A 12,942-nucleotide genomic window follows, 5' to 3' on the forward strand; every position below is an offset into this window, starting at 1 on the left:
GCCAAGACCTGCTTCCTTTCTCCTTTCTTTCACAGAGAAATAATCTGAAAGTAAGATACGTAACCTAACTTGAATCAAAAGCAATTCATGAAAAACCAAGGAAGTTAATTTTTAAAAAAGAAACATTCTAAGATTCCTTCAAAGAACACTTCCTTAATACATTTTTTAAAAAGCATCTCGTTATAAAAATTTGATCTTTTCAAATAATTCCAGGAACATTTAGAGTCACATAAGGGATGAATATTTGTATTATTACTCTTTTTTTTTTTTTTTTCCTGGAGGATGAGGTTCTGACAGACCACAGTGAGGAGATCAAACTGGCCAGATGATGATGAGAATGCACTAGCAAATATGAACAAAGTGAAATACAGTTGGTTAAAAAAGCGTACTGGGAGGCAAAATCATTTTGTTTTCAAATACTGTATGTGGATGAACCTTTTTTTACTAAGACTGGAAGAGGCACTCGGGTCAGAAAATGATGTCAGTGCTTCTCACGTTTGTGTTGACTGAATGAAGTCTCTCACTTGACGCAGCTTCTCTCAGTGGCTTCTTTCATGGAACCCAGACAAACTGTTCCCATCCCAAACCAAAAAAAAAAAAAAAAAAAAGAAACCCAAACCAAATCCAAGCGTCTCCACTACGAAGGCAGAAAACACCACCTTCTGCTTTACCTTTAATGTAGCAACATATTTCTCATTGTTTCACTGAACAGCGCTTAGAGACCTTGAACTTCAAAATCATAAGAGAAACTGTGCCAGAACCTCAATTTGGGGGCGTTAGGTATTCAAAAAGCATTAGTCTCCCGAAAGAGTTCATCCTTTTTTTTTTTTTTTTTTAAGGGGATCAAAGTCAGCTATGATTGTAAAAGAGAAAAGTTATTAAAAAAAAAAAAAAGTTGATCCTTAGAAACATAACTATCTTAGTGCCTGGGGTTCCCTCTGTTCAAAACAAAACAAGAAAAATACGATTCACATTGCTGTCTCCTTTGCATGCTCCTCTTACAATGGTCCTTGGGAGTCCCCCCGGGGAAAATGAGATTCAGATTCCACATCTACCCAAACCGTGTCGTGCCCTCGAACGCTGCAAAAGCGAGATTCGAGAGTCCAAGCCTTCCCACGCCCCCCCCCCCTCTCTTTTAAAGGTATTCACTTCGGCGCCCACCCTGAGCCTCCTCCTGGGCGGGTGGCCCTCGGCTGGTGAGACGGTGTCTGTCGCGCGAGTCCGGGGGCAGCGCCGTGGGCGACGGAAGGAGGCGAAGGTCCCCGCCGCTGCCAGGCAAGCGCGCGAGTCTCTCCAGGAGATTCTGGGGTCCTAGGAGAAGACCTTTCTTTGCCAAACCAGCCCACCACCTGGCCTCGCCAGCCCTGCCCTCGGCGCCGCTCCCGGACACGGACACACACACACACACACACACACACTAAAGTGAGACGGGGGCGGGGGCGGGGGTGCTGCGAGCCCAGAGAGGGAACTGAGAAGAAAAGCGCCTGTGACACAAAATGGAGAAAGAGGAACCGAGAGGGGAAAGAAAAGAAGGAAAAGCGGCGGAAAGGAGGCTGCGGATAAGAACAGGAAAACGGGTGGTGGGGTTGGCAGCACCCGGAGGGCCGCGAAGGAGGCGTCACGTTGAAGGACCAGGGGGCAAAATCGACGAAGCAAGAGGCGACGGAGCAAAGAGAGACGTTCTTAGATGCCGAGGCTCCATTTTCAGCAGCGCCATATTCGCTTTTCCCCCTCGCCGCGTTTTGTTGGGTTTTGTTTGCAGCCGGTGGACAGGCGCCAGCACATTTCTGCAGCTTCAGCAGCTTCGGTCCGACAGATGGGGAGGGACGGAGGGCCCGGGAGGGGACGAGCGCCTGCGGCCCGGGCCCCCGCGCGGCCCCCTCCCCGGCCGGGGCCGCTCGCGCACCTCCCGCCCCCCCGCGCCTCTCCGCGGCGCGCCGGCCTCCCTTCGGCCCCCCGGGCCGGGAGGGCGCGCGACGCAGGGGCCCCGCCGCAGCCCTCCAGGTCGGCCCACGGGCTTGGCTGGGGGCGATTGCCGCCGCGGGGATGGGGAACCGAGAAGCGTCGAAGAAAGAAACCGAAAAAGACGAACTAAACCCGTGGGGAGGAGGCGGGGGGCGCACGCACGCCGGGGTGGCGGGTGGGGGGTTGCGGGGCGCGGCGCCCGAAAATAGAGGCTTCCTCGAGGGAGCTGGGCTTCGGGGCCGGTACTCGGCCGGCGGAGCCACCTCCACCTGCGAGCCGGGAGCGGCGGGGGGCGGCCCGGCCTGGGGCCGCGCGCTCGCGCCGGGGGCCCGCGTCCAGCGCGGCCGGGAGCCCGGGCTGCCCGACGCGGCGCCTGGCCCAGGCCGCCAGGCCTCTCCCGGCTGCCGGAAGAATGTCCACGCGGTCGCGGTCCGGGCGGGTCCGGAGGGAGGGACCGGCCAGCGCCAGCCTCGGAGCGCGCGTCCAGGAGGCGGCCCCGGAGCACTGGTCTTCGTGGTGCCATTCCCAGGGATTTTAGGTGCGGTCGCTGTCGCGAAGCTCCTTCGGGGTTGAGTTCCAGAGCAGCTGACGGCGGTTCAGGAATCATAGGTCATCTCGCCCCGGACCCCCCTCCCCGCCAAATGCTGGTTTCCGTCAAATCAGATCTCTGCCCGTGGTGAGAGTGCCAAACGCATCCAAAGTACGCTTTGTTCGCACCCCTCCCCTCTCTTATTCCCTTTGTAGTTGACATTGTCCTTGTCTCAAAGTTAAGTCCTAGCTGGAGCTGCAGAAGCCCTGGGTTTGCGGCGTCTGCACCCCAGCCTCCGGGTCCGCTGTCCCCCGCCACCCCCGAGCCTCCGAGGGCCCCCCGGGCAGGACGACGCCGGGGCGGGAAGGACGTCCCGGGGCTACGGCGGGTCTGGGCCCGGCTCCTCGCGCTGACCCGTGCAGAGCGGCCTCAGCGAAGCGGGCATCCTTGCGGGGGCCCCGCGCCGTCGGGTTCCGCATGGCCCTGCGCCGCCTGCTACTTCCCTGGGCCCTCGCTTCTGCATCCTGCAGAGGTGGGGTGCCTGGAGGCTGGAGGCTGGAAGCGACGGACCCTTCAGGCTGATGGAGCGCAGCAGGTCAAGGCGGAGAGTGTTACCGAACCCCACTGTCCTTGGGCGTGTGGGTCAGCGCTTCACTGGTTCTGCACCTAAAAGGAAACGTCTTCACTCCCGTGTTCCACCGGACCACTGTGTCCTCCTTGCCCGGCCAACTCTAACGGCAGAGCATGGTGCGTGTCACCGGTTCCCGGCGTGCTCGGATAACCCCAGACCCCGCAATACATCACAAGCGCCGCCCAGACTTGGCGCCTTAGAAGCTGAGCTGCGGCGGGCCGCGCGGCCCTCGAACCCAGTCACCCTGAAAGCCACCGACGGCGCATGCCCACTTGCGGGTGAGCCTCGGTCATTATAACCCTGCTATTTTATGACTACTGATGTATTTATTGACTGACCTTTAAAATTTGAAACATTTAAGTCACTATCGACGGTTGATTATTTGTATGTCTAGTTTTTCAGACGACAGCTTTACACGGACCAAACAGCAAACACACAAACACACACACAGAACAAAACAACAACAACAAAAACCACCCAGATTTCTTCTTCTATTCTTCTATTAGAGAAGTTGCATTAAAATGGACGCTTTAAACTACTTTAGCATTAAACTGTTCCCTAACAGCGAAAGCTAGAGGACTAAACTCAAACTGAGTCTTGACATCTCTAGTTAAGGTGATCCGTGTGTGTGTGTGTGAGTGAGTGTGTGTGTGAAATCCTAAAATCAAAACTTCAAATTCAGACACCTATGTGATGGTTTCAGAATATTCCATCCAATTAAGAAGTAAAAATATTGACCAGCTCTAGGCCTAGCTCACAAATAACATTCCAACCTCTGTGTCTGAGACAGATAAAATAGAGCTATAGGACATTTTGAAAAGTAAAGTATTCAGAGTCTGGAATAGGCATTTATCATTTCACAGTACATGAAATTTTAGAGTGAGCATTGCCCATAAGACTCAGGTTTATATTATGTTTCTTGGATACACTCAACAGTCTTTTGTGTTTTCCTCTTTCATGAGAAAGCTTACTTTTTAGTCACCAGTTTCCTTTCAATTTAGTCATGATCTTTCTTTTTTTAAGTACAGACCCTGAAGCCATTTAGAAAAGGATATTTATGGCAGCTAAAGACAAGGGCAAATAAAGCTTAAAATAAGTTACCTTCTTATCTCTCCAGGATCACTTCTTTCAGAAATAAAAGTTGTAACTTGTAATTTGGTAAGTACTCTATCCTCTTACATCTAACCACTGAATGCAATTGATTAGGTATTAAGGCCTACTTAAAAAAAAAAAAATCATTGTAAAGCATTTTTCAAACTCTGAAGAGAAATTAGGGTTTCTTTTCATAAATCCATGTGCTGATTAATTTCAAAGTAGGACAAAGATCACCATTTAATGCATCCCCTTACAGCATTTCATGTGTTAAATAGTGCTGGGTAATATGCAACTTAAGAAGAAAAAGCATCTCTATTTGACAGATTTAGCATTTAAACGAAGTCAAACAATCACTGTCTTAGACTTAAAAGAAGAGGCAGAATTTTAAGTAGGACTCTCATATTTTACTCAAAATCCATTTTAGAAAGATAAGGTGATACAACTTACCTGCAGAGCAAATTTTTGGCAAAATAGTTCTTTAAAAAATGCAAAGAACTAATTCACAAGTGTTCAATATAGGAATAGTCAACTTATCACAATACAAGCTTTACAAAACTATACTGATTATTATTTTTAGCATTACTTATCTCTTTTGTTTTTCAAAGTCTTAATATTGGTAATTTATTGAATACTGTTAAGGCTTTTCTTTAGAATTGCCTGCTTTGTTACATTGTCATAACTGTTACAAGTTGTAACTGGTTTAACCCACTGAGATATGTTATATTAAGTGTCTTTTAAATGGTCCTTATTTGTATTATGACTGCCTCTAATTTTAAACATCTATAATTTTTACATTTTGAAGTACATTTTTTTTTTGATGCCAGATTTTGTCATATATTAGTATAAGGAACACACATTCAGGTATTTCATTCTAATAGGGCCCAAATTTAAGTGCCTGAAATAAGGCATGCACAGGAAGCAGCAAAGAAAATAACGTTATTTTACTATAATGCTATTGGCATTTTAAGAACATTTAATTAAAAACATCCAGTAAATTTCCAGTTTGTCACAACCTTACTTTTGTATTGAAATTTTTAAAAGTAGTACAATTAATTCTCTAGCTATCCCTTCCCTGTCCAGTGCTTCACTAAATACCCTTCTGATTACGTCTAGTAGATACCAAGCATGATCAAACACTTAGATAATGAAATGAGATGAAAATTTTTAATTATCTCCCTTTTTAATGTTTGATATTGTTTCTTGTTTCATGAAAAATCAATATAGTTCAAAGATATTAACCATTTTAAATCTAAACTTAAGATGAAAACTCGCATTCATTTATCAGAGAGATAGAATTTACTGAGGTCCAAGATCACCTAAGCAATTAATGTGTTGAAAATAAATATTGAAGGACAGGAAGTTCAAGGATTATAATTCTGTATTAACTGGGAATTTACAAGTAGTGTTCTTTTTATTTTAATACTATCTCTTGCTTTAGGAGGGCTGTATATGATACCACAAATACTAAAAAAAAGCGTGTGTGGTATTGGCGGAGGTAATCTTACACCTTTTTTATCTACATGTTTGCCTGAAAACATTTTTTGTTTGTGTTCAGCTAAATATTTGACAATATATCCAATGCTTCAGACAATTACTCAGAGAATTATAAAGACCTAAACATAAGAGAGCAAAAGAATATTGATTGGCAAAAATTTTATAGTTTTCATGTCACAAATAAAAATTGTATATAAGCCACTGATCTTAAATGGTGTCAAGGAAAATTCCACAAAGTAACACAGAAAAATCACAGTTTTTTAATGAACACAAAATTATTACTACAATAAATGCAATATTTTATAAAAGCCTTTCAGTGGTTTTTGTACATTTTAATATATTGCTTTAAATTATTTATTTTGGTACATGTGTTCTGAATTGTATTGTTTTTCAACCTACAGAATAGCCAGCTGATTTTTGTACATTAGGAATAATAAGAAACTACTAGAATTCTTGGTTACTAACAAGGGTCTAAGCACAATGATAACAGAATTTCATAAATCAATTATATGCTCCATTTGATGATTATAAAGCATAATTAACTTACCTGACGCCAATGCAAACAATGTTTTGTTTCTTCACAGAACAGGCTATGAGCTGTTTCCAATTATTGCACTGAAATGCTGTCCTCTAAAATTAACAAATGAATGAACATTTGCATACTGTACATTGTACTGAAGGCAGCCTAGAGTGGAGCTTTCCAATTGTTTTTCTAATTGTATTTTGTCTCCTTACATAATTTATTTTCCATGGAGGAACTAGTGATTACCTAATTATTTTTTTAACTAAGCCACTTGGTAGGAAAAAACTCCAAAAGTGATAGATCATCCTTATGAGCAACGTAAGGTAAAATTAATCATTTGAACCGGCATCTACAAATTGTGATTTTAATTCTTAACTTAGAATATGAAGCATAAAATACATTAGTTGTATGGTTCCCTTTATCGTGTCCTTCCTTACAATGGTCCGGGAGAAACAGACACAAATAGGTAGATAATTAAAATCAGTATCTTCTGCGTATGCAAAAGCAAGGAGAGTCTCATGGGAAGGGAGGGCTGGTGCAGAATTCTCCTCTGCCTTCCTACCAGGTGGGGTAGGCAAATTGCTACTTGGTATAATTTCAAGGGCAACTGTAGAGTATATCCTCCCCAGGATACCCTCCCCAAATAACCTCTGTTACCATTTCCTGATGCTTTCAACATTTTTATAGTTTACAAGGTAGAACCTAGGTAAAACCAAAGCACTACTGAAAAAAAAAAAAAACTCACATTCTCAGCTATTATCAATTATTTATACCTTTGCATGAGTGTCAGCGCAAGTGTCAGTTAAAGGAAGAGAAAGTTGCAGGACACTGAGTAACATGATAAGAAGAGAACTCAGGAGGTAGGAAGGGACAGAGAACAGGCTGAGGATGGCAATTACTGAGGAATAGAGACCTACCTCCGTGTCCTCCATCTGGCCCGGTCCAAAGCAACTGCCTAGAAAACACCCCGTTTCATAGTAGCATTAAATGATCTACAGTGCACTTCATTTTATACCGGTGTTTGTATCTGAGCAATTAAGTTATCAGTGCAAGGTGTAATGGAATAAGAATGAATTAGAGATTTCAGGTGTGAACTTGACTTGAATGTAAAACGTGCAGATCATTAAAGTCATGTCTATAAAATAGAAAGTGAAATATTAGTTGTGGTATGTATTTGACAACCAGATAATTTATCTGTCTACATAAATCAAATTAACTAGATGATTGCTAAATTTCAGCTTTACTGTGAGCTGTGCTAATAAATATCATGACTAAAGAGTCTCTTAAATCATTTTCGTACTAGGATTTAGGGTTTTTTTTTCCTATTGGTTGTATTAATGATGATTTCCACACTGTGTGGAAATTATAACGATTGTTAATTCAGAATTAACCATGTAATGGTTCAGTTATTTCAAACATAAACAGACTCCGATTTAAAAAAAATTTTTTTAACATTTATTTATTTTTGAGAGAGAGAGAGAGAGACAGAGTGTGAGTGGGGGAAGGGGCAGAGAGAGAGGGAGACACAGAATCGGAAGCAGGCTCCAGGCTATAAGCTGTCAACACAGAGCCCGAGGTGGGGCTCGAACCCATGAACCACGAGTTCATGACCTGAGCCGAAGTCAGACGCTTAACCGACGGAGCCACCCAAGCACTCCACTTTTATAAGTTTTATAAGTATAACAGAAAATTATTTCTCAATGGTGTGACATTTCTTAATAGTAATTCAAGAGATTTAGAGATCTACTGCTGATTTTGGAAGCTGAGTCATGCTGATTTGTGAAGGAATTGTTTAGTTTGTGCTCCTGATGAAAGGAGATCCACCTTCAGATATGATACATTCAGGCATTTAAGGATTCTAGACTTTTCCCTAGCGTTAACCAGCTTCCTGAGTCCAGTTTTCATAGCCTGTGAGGGTCTCCTCCCTTACCTGACTTGATTCTGGTTTCTTCATTTGCGATCGCAGGCTGAAGTTTTTCCTCCAGTATTCCGAGCTTTGACTTGACTCATCTGCATTTCAAGCATACTTTCTTAGTGTTTATCTGGTTTTGAAAAGATTCTTATCTGTGTCTCCGATCACAGTCTACACTTCCCAGCGAATGCTGACACAGTGGCTCAGCAAACAGTGCTATTTTCCCTGGTAGCATGGCCCTCTGACCACCTGCCCTTCTGTAAGAAAAGGGACCTGTTGCTCGCCTGTTGACTGGGTTTCCCCGTCCACTAACTGTGCCCGCTGTCAGATGTCTATGAATGAGTAGCTGCATGCTTCATCAAGAACAGACCAGGAAAATCCTCACCTTTGCAGCACCACACAGTCGTGCTAGGGCAACGTGTAATATACATATATTTTTTTTAGCTTGTCGGTTGCCAAAAAACAGCCTTCCACCAGGTTTCTCTGAGAACCTTCCCTGGCCTCATCGTGAACCACATGTTTGAAAACCGTGGAGGACGTCATGAGCCTGACTTCACTAGTATCAGATGCCCGAATCCCGGGCCACTGCCTTTGTTTGGCCCTGCGACAACTTTCGCTAAACCCCGGCACATCTGCGAAGCGTCTCCTACCAGCAGTCCAACCGTTGGGGAGTTAAGGCCAGGTTGTGTTCTGCATAAGGGGTGAAATAAACGTTAGTGACTTGACTTCTCGTGTTTCCTGCATCATAGTTCTCTCTGTTTCTACTGATACCCAAGTACTTCTCTCTAGGATTCTGACATAAAAACGATGGGCGGAATGAGCATTCCGCTTCCTTGAAGATCTGGTTTGGTCTTTTATTCACACATCCGCCCGGCTGTGATGAACTCAGAGAGAGATGCGCTGAAGGCCTAGCTATAGTTTCTTTTGAATCTACTTTTCCAACATATAATGTTTCTTCATTCTTTCCTTGCGATAAGTTTATGAGGAAGGTATTGTTAAATCGAGAAACGCAAGCATTTGTTCTCAGTTATTATGACAACTCACGTTGAGCCAAGCATGATACAAAGCGCGTAAAGTGCTTTGCACGTTAAGCACTCGGTGACGGGGATACAATTGTTATGACACGTTACTGAGGAAAGAAGGCTTAGGATAGTTAATAAAGTGGCTGAGATTCTTAACAGTGTTACGAATGGCCTTCCCTGTTGTCTGATCCAGCGGCTCCTTTTTTACCCTTCTGAACCCAAAGCCCCAGTCAACCCTCTTGGATAGACATCACGATTGGCAGCTCTTTTTCCTACCTTATTAGCCTTCTTTGCTGCCTCTTCCTTCTTTATCTTAACTCCCAGTGATGAAGTTCCTTAAGATAGGGCCCTATCTCTCTCCTTGACTCTCCCTTTCCCTAGATGATCCCAAACATTCTCATAATTTCGATCAGCTTCGATTGCAATCTGTTCGTCTGCAATGACGACACACCTGTATCAAAGACCTCTTCTCCGAGCGCCAATTTATCGATCCGACTATCTCCCTGTTACCATCATTTCAATGCTCCATGGGTATCTACAATCACATAGTATATCCAAAGCTGAATCCTTGACCTTCTGCCTACAAATCTGCTCCTCGCAATTTCCACGAATGGCCTCACTGCCTAGTTGCTCAAATCACTGTTCTGCAAATGCTTGCGTCCAGTCTATCACCAGGTCCTATCATTTTCACTCCACAAGGTGGACTGTCTTTCCCTTTTTCTCTGTCTTGATAGCGGCCATATTAGTCATCACTGACTTTTCTCCGTACTAATGTAGTAACTTCCTAATGGGGTCTCCCCTCTGCTTTGCGCCTAAATCTGTTCTCCATCCAGCCTTTGTAATTTATTTATTTTTATTTTCTGGTAAAATTTTCACAGAAATGTTACAGAAAACCGCATCAACCATAAATGTACAGTTAATGACTTTTTGCAGCCTGAGGACACCTATATAACCAATGCTCAGATCAAGAAAGAGAATGTTATCATGTTATCAGTACTCCAGAGACACCCCCCACCCCCTGTCGATAATCCCTTCCAGTCATTACCTTCCCCAGGTGATCTGACTTCTCTTGCCCATTTTTGAACACTGCTATATGATTGGTAGTAACAGGTTTGAAACATAAAACAAATTATGACGCTGCAGCCTAAACTCCTCAAATACTTCCTTTATACTTAGACTAAAATATAAACACGTTACCGTGGCCTACAAGCCCCAACACAATCTGGCCTCTGCATACTTCCCCAAGTGCGAGAGTCCTGCCATTTCCCATCCACCCAGTGTGCTCCAGCTCACTTGGTCTTGTTTTAATTCCTTAAATACACCAACCTCCTTCTTGACACAGGGCCTTTGCATATGCTGTTTCCTCTGCCAGAATGCTGGATCCAGCCTGGCTGGTTTCTTCTCACCTTCAGTTCTCACTTAAGCAACACCTCCCCAGATACACTTCCCATGACCCCTGTATCTCACACACTTCTTCCTTTCTCCTTCCATATGTAGGATAAGGTTTGGGATGGCTGCTGTGTATATCCAGAATGGCCCAGGTCTCTTCCATTTGGCCAGCAAAAGAGGCATAAGGTTTTTTTCATTATTTGTCTTAGCAGCTCTGCTCACCTACAATTTATGGAGGTGTTTGAATGGTTACATTTAGTAAGAAGGAAGCTGGGGGAAATTAGAAAACGAGTATCAGAAATGGCCGAATCCGAAAGGGCTGCTTTCTGTCTTCCAGGATACCAAGTAGAGCGTGTAGATCTCCCTGTCGCCTGTTTTAGACTCACCGGTGGGGAGAAGGGAGAGCTCAGCCTCTTCGTTTAAAATGCAAGTGTTGGGGCACCTGGGGGGCTCCGTTGGTTGAGCGCCAGACTTCAGCTCAGGTCATGAGAAGTCAGGTCATGATCTCATGCGTTCGTGAGTTCGAGCCCTGTGAGGCTCTGTGCTGACCGCTCAGAGCCTGGAGCCTGCTTTGGATCCTGTGTGTGTGTCTCTCTCTCTCTACCCCTCCCCTGCTCATGCTCTGTCTCTCTCTCTGTCTCAAAAATATTTTTTAAAAATTAAAATGCCAATGTTAAGCCCATCAGTCTGTGGATAACTATAGTTACACTGTAGCAGAAAGCACTGGGAACCTGGCAGGCAGAAAAGAGTGTGGGAGACGAGCAGACTCCTGCATACTTGGCCACTTTCCCCAGGATGCAGGTGGCAGATTCCTGGCAGAAACCATGCTCTGCAGAAGTTGAAGCACTCACCACCTTACATTCAGCGTAAGTGTGTGACTTGAACTTGGATTTCTTGGGATTCCACTTTATCATATTCCTTCAAGCTTCCTCCTGCTGCGTTCAAATAGCTCCACGCTCTAAATAGCTGCCTCTGTGCTGTTGAAACAGATGATCTGGGAGAAAGGGAAGTGGAGAGGAGAAGGGGGATAGACAGTGGGTCCAAGGACACTGTCCGGTGAAGAACAACACCTGTCCTTGAGGAAACCGTTACAAAGCTGTCCTCCATGGGGTGCCATAATCTCAAGCTTGTCTTGAATGCTATTAGGCAAGTCCCCAGTCGGCACCCCCCTGCGACACCAACCCCTCGTCCAGGCTTAGGCAGTGAGGCTGCATGCGTGGTTTCTTTGGAAATTCTTCCTCCGTTTCACAGAACGCTCCACTCTGAATACAATTTTTGAATGAAATACTTCACGCGGGGTTTTGGGCTCGCCTTGGAGAGAAAGCACCCAGGATTTCTCACATGCAAGTATCCCGGCTCCCAAAATGCTTACTGTCCAGCAGCTTAGGTTTGGAAAGAACACAAAAGTGTATAACTGTTTGTTCACAGCAACAGTGGTATTATTGTAATTGTTGTTAATAACAATTTGTGTCAAAGATATTAGACTTCTGTTCCTGTTTGGTTTTAGTTGGGCTCTTTTCGTTAAAAACAAAACAAAACACAGATTAGAGGCACCTGGGTGGCTCAGTTGGTTAAGCCTCTGACTCTTGGTTTAGGCTCAGGCCATGATCTCATGGTTTGTGGGACTGAGCCTAAGGTCAGGCTCTGTGCTGCCAGCATGGAATCTGCGTGGAATTCTCTCATTCTCCCGCTCTCGCGCACTCTCTCTCTCTCCCTCCCTCCCCGCCTCAAAGTAAATAATCTTAAAAAAAAAAAACAAAACCCAGAGATTATGCCAAGTTCCCTCAACTAATTGAGGCATTGGTCAGGTGAGAGAGAGGCTATGTGGAAAGGAGGCCTAGTCTGGTGACATCTGGGTGCATTTGCTCACTTCCTGGGTGTCTTTGGTGTCCACTGTTGAGACCTGTCTCACCGTTGCTGCACCCGGGCTCCCTCCTCCTGCTCCAAATGGTGGGCAGGGGAAAGAGGGGAGTGGAAGAATGTTTTACCCTCGGGGACTATGGCCTGCCTCTCTGTGCTCAAGTCCGTAAATTGACCCTTGATTTTCCTCTGGGGACCTACCTGGCTACTCTCAAGGCATTGCTCTATTTCCTAACTTGAAAGTTTCACTGTCCACAGCGGACTGCCTCGTTCGCTTCAAGTTTTTTGTTTCAAATTCCTGACAGAGACAGAAAGAAGGGGGGAGGGAAAGAGAGAGACCGAGAGAGAGACAGACAAGAGAGAGACTGAGAGAGAAAGAGAGGGAGAGAGAATCTGAATGGCTCATTCATCCTTTCCAAGCCTAGTCAGGCCACGGGTCTCTGGCCAGCCTATGAATTTACTGTCCTTTCAGCTGGTGCTGGGACATGGGATGAAAGGGATCATAGAGCACATGTCCTGAAA

The sequence above is a fragment of the Panthera tigris genome, chromosome B4, assembly GCF_018350195.1.
Source record: "Panthera tigris isolate Pti1 chromosome B4, P.tigris_Pti1_mat1.1, whole genome shotgun sequence".
NCBI lineage: Eukaryota > Metazoa > Chordata > Mammalia > Carnivora > Felidae > Panthera > Panthera tigris.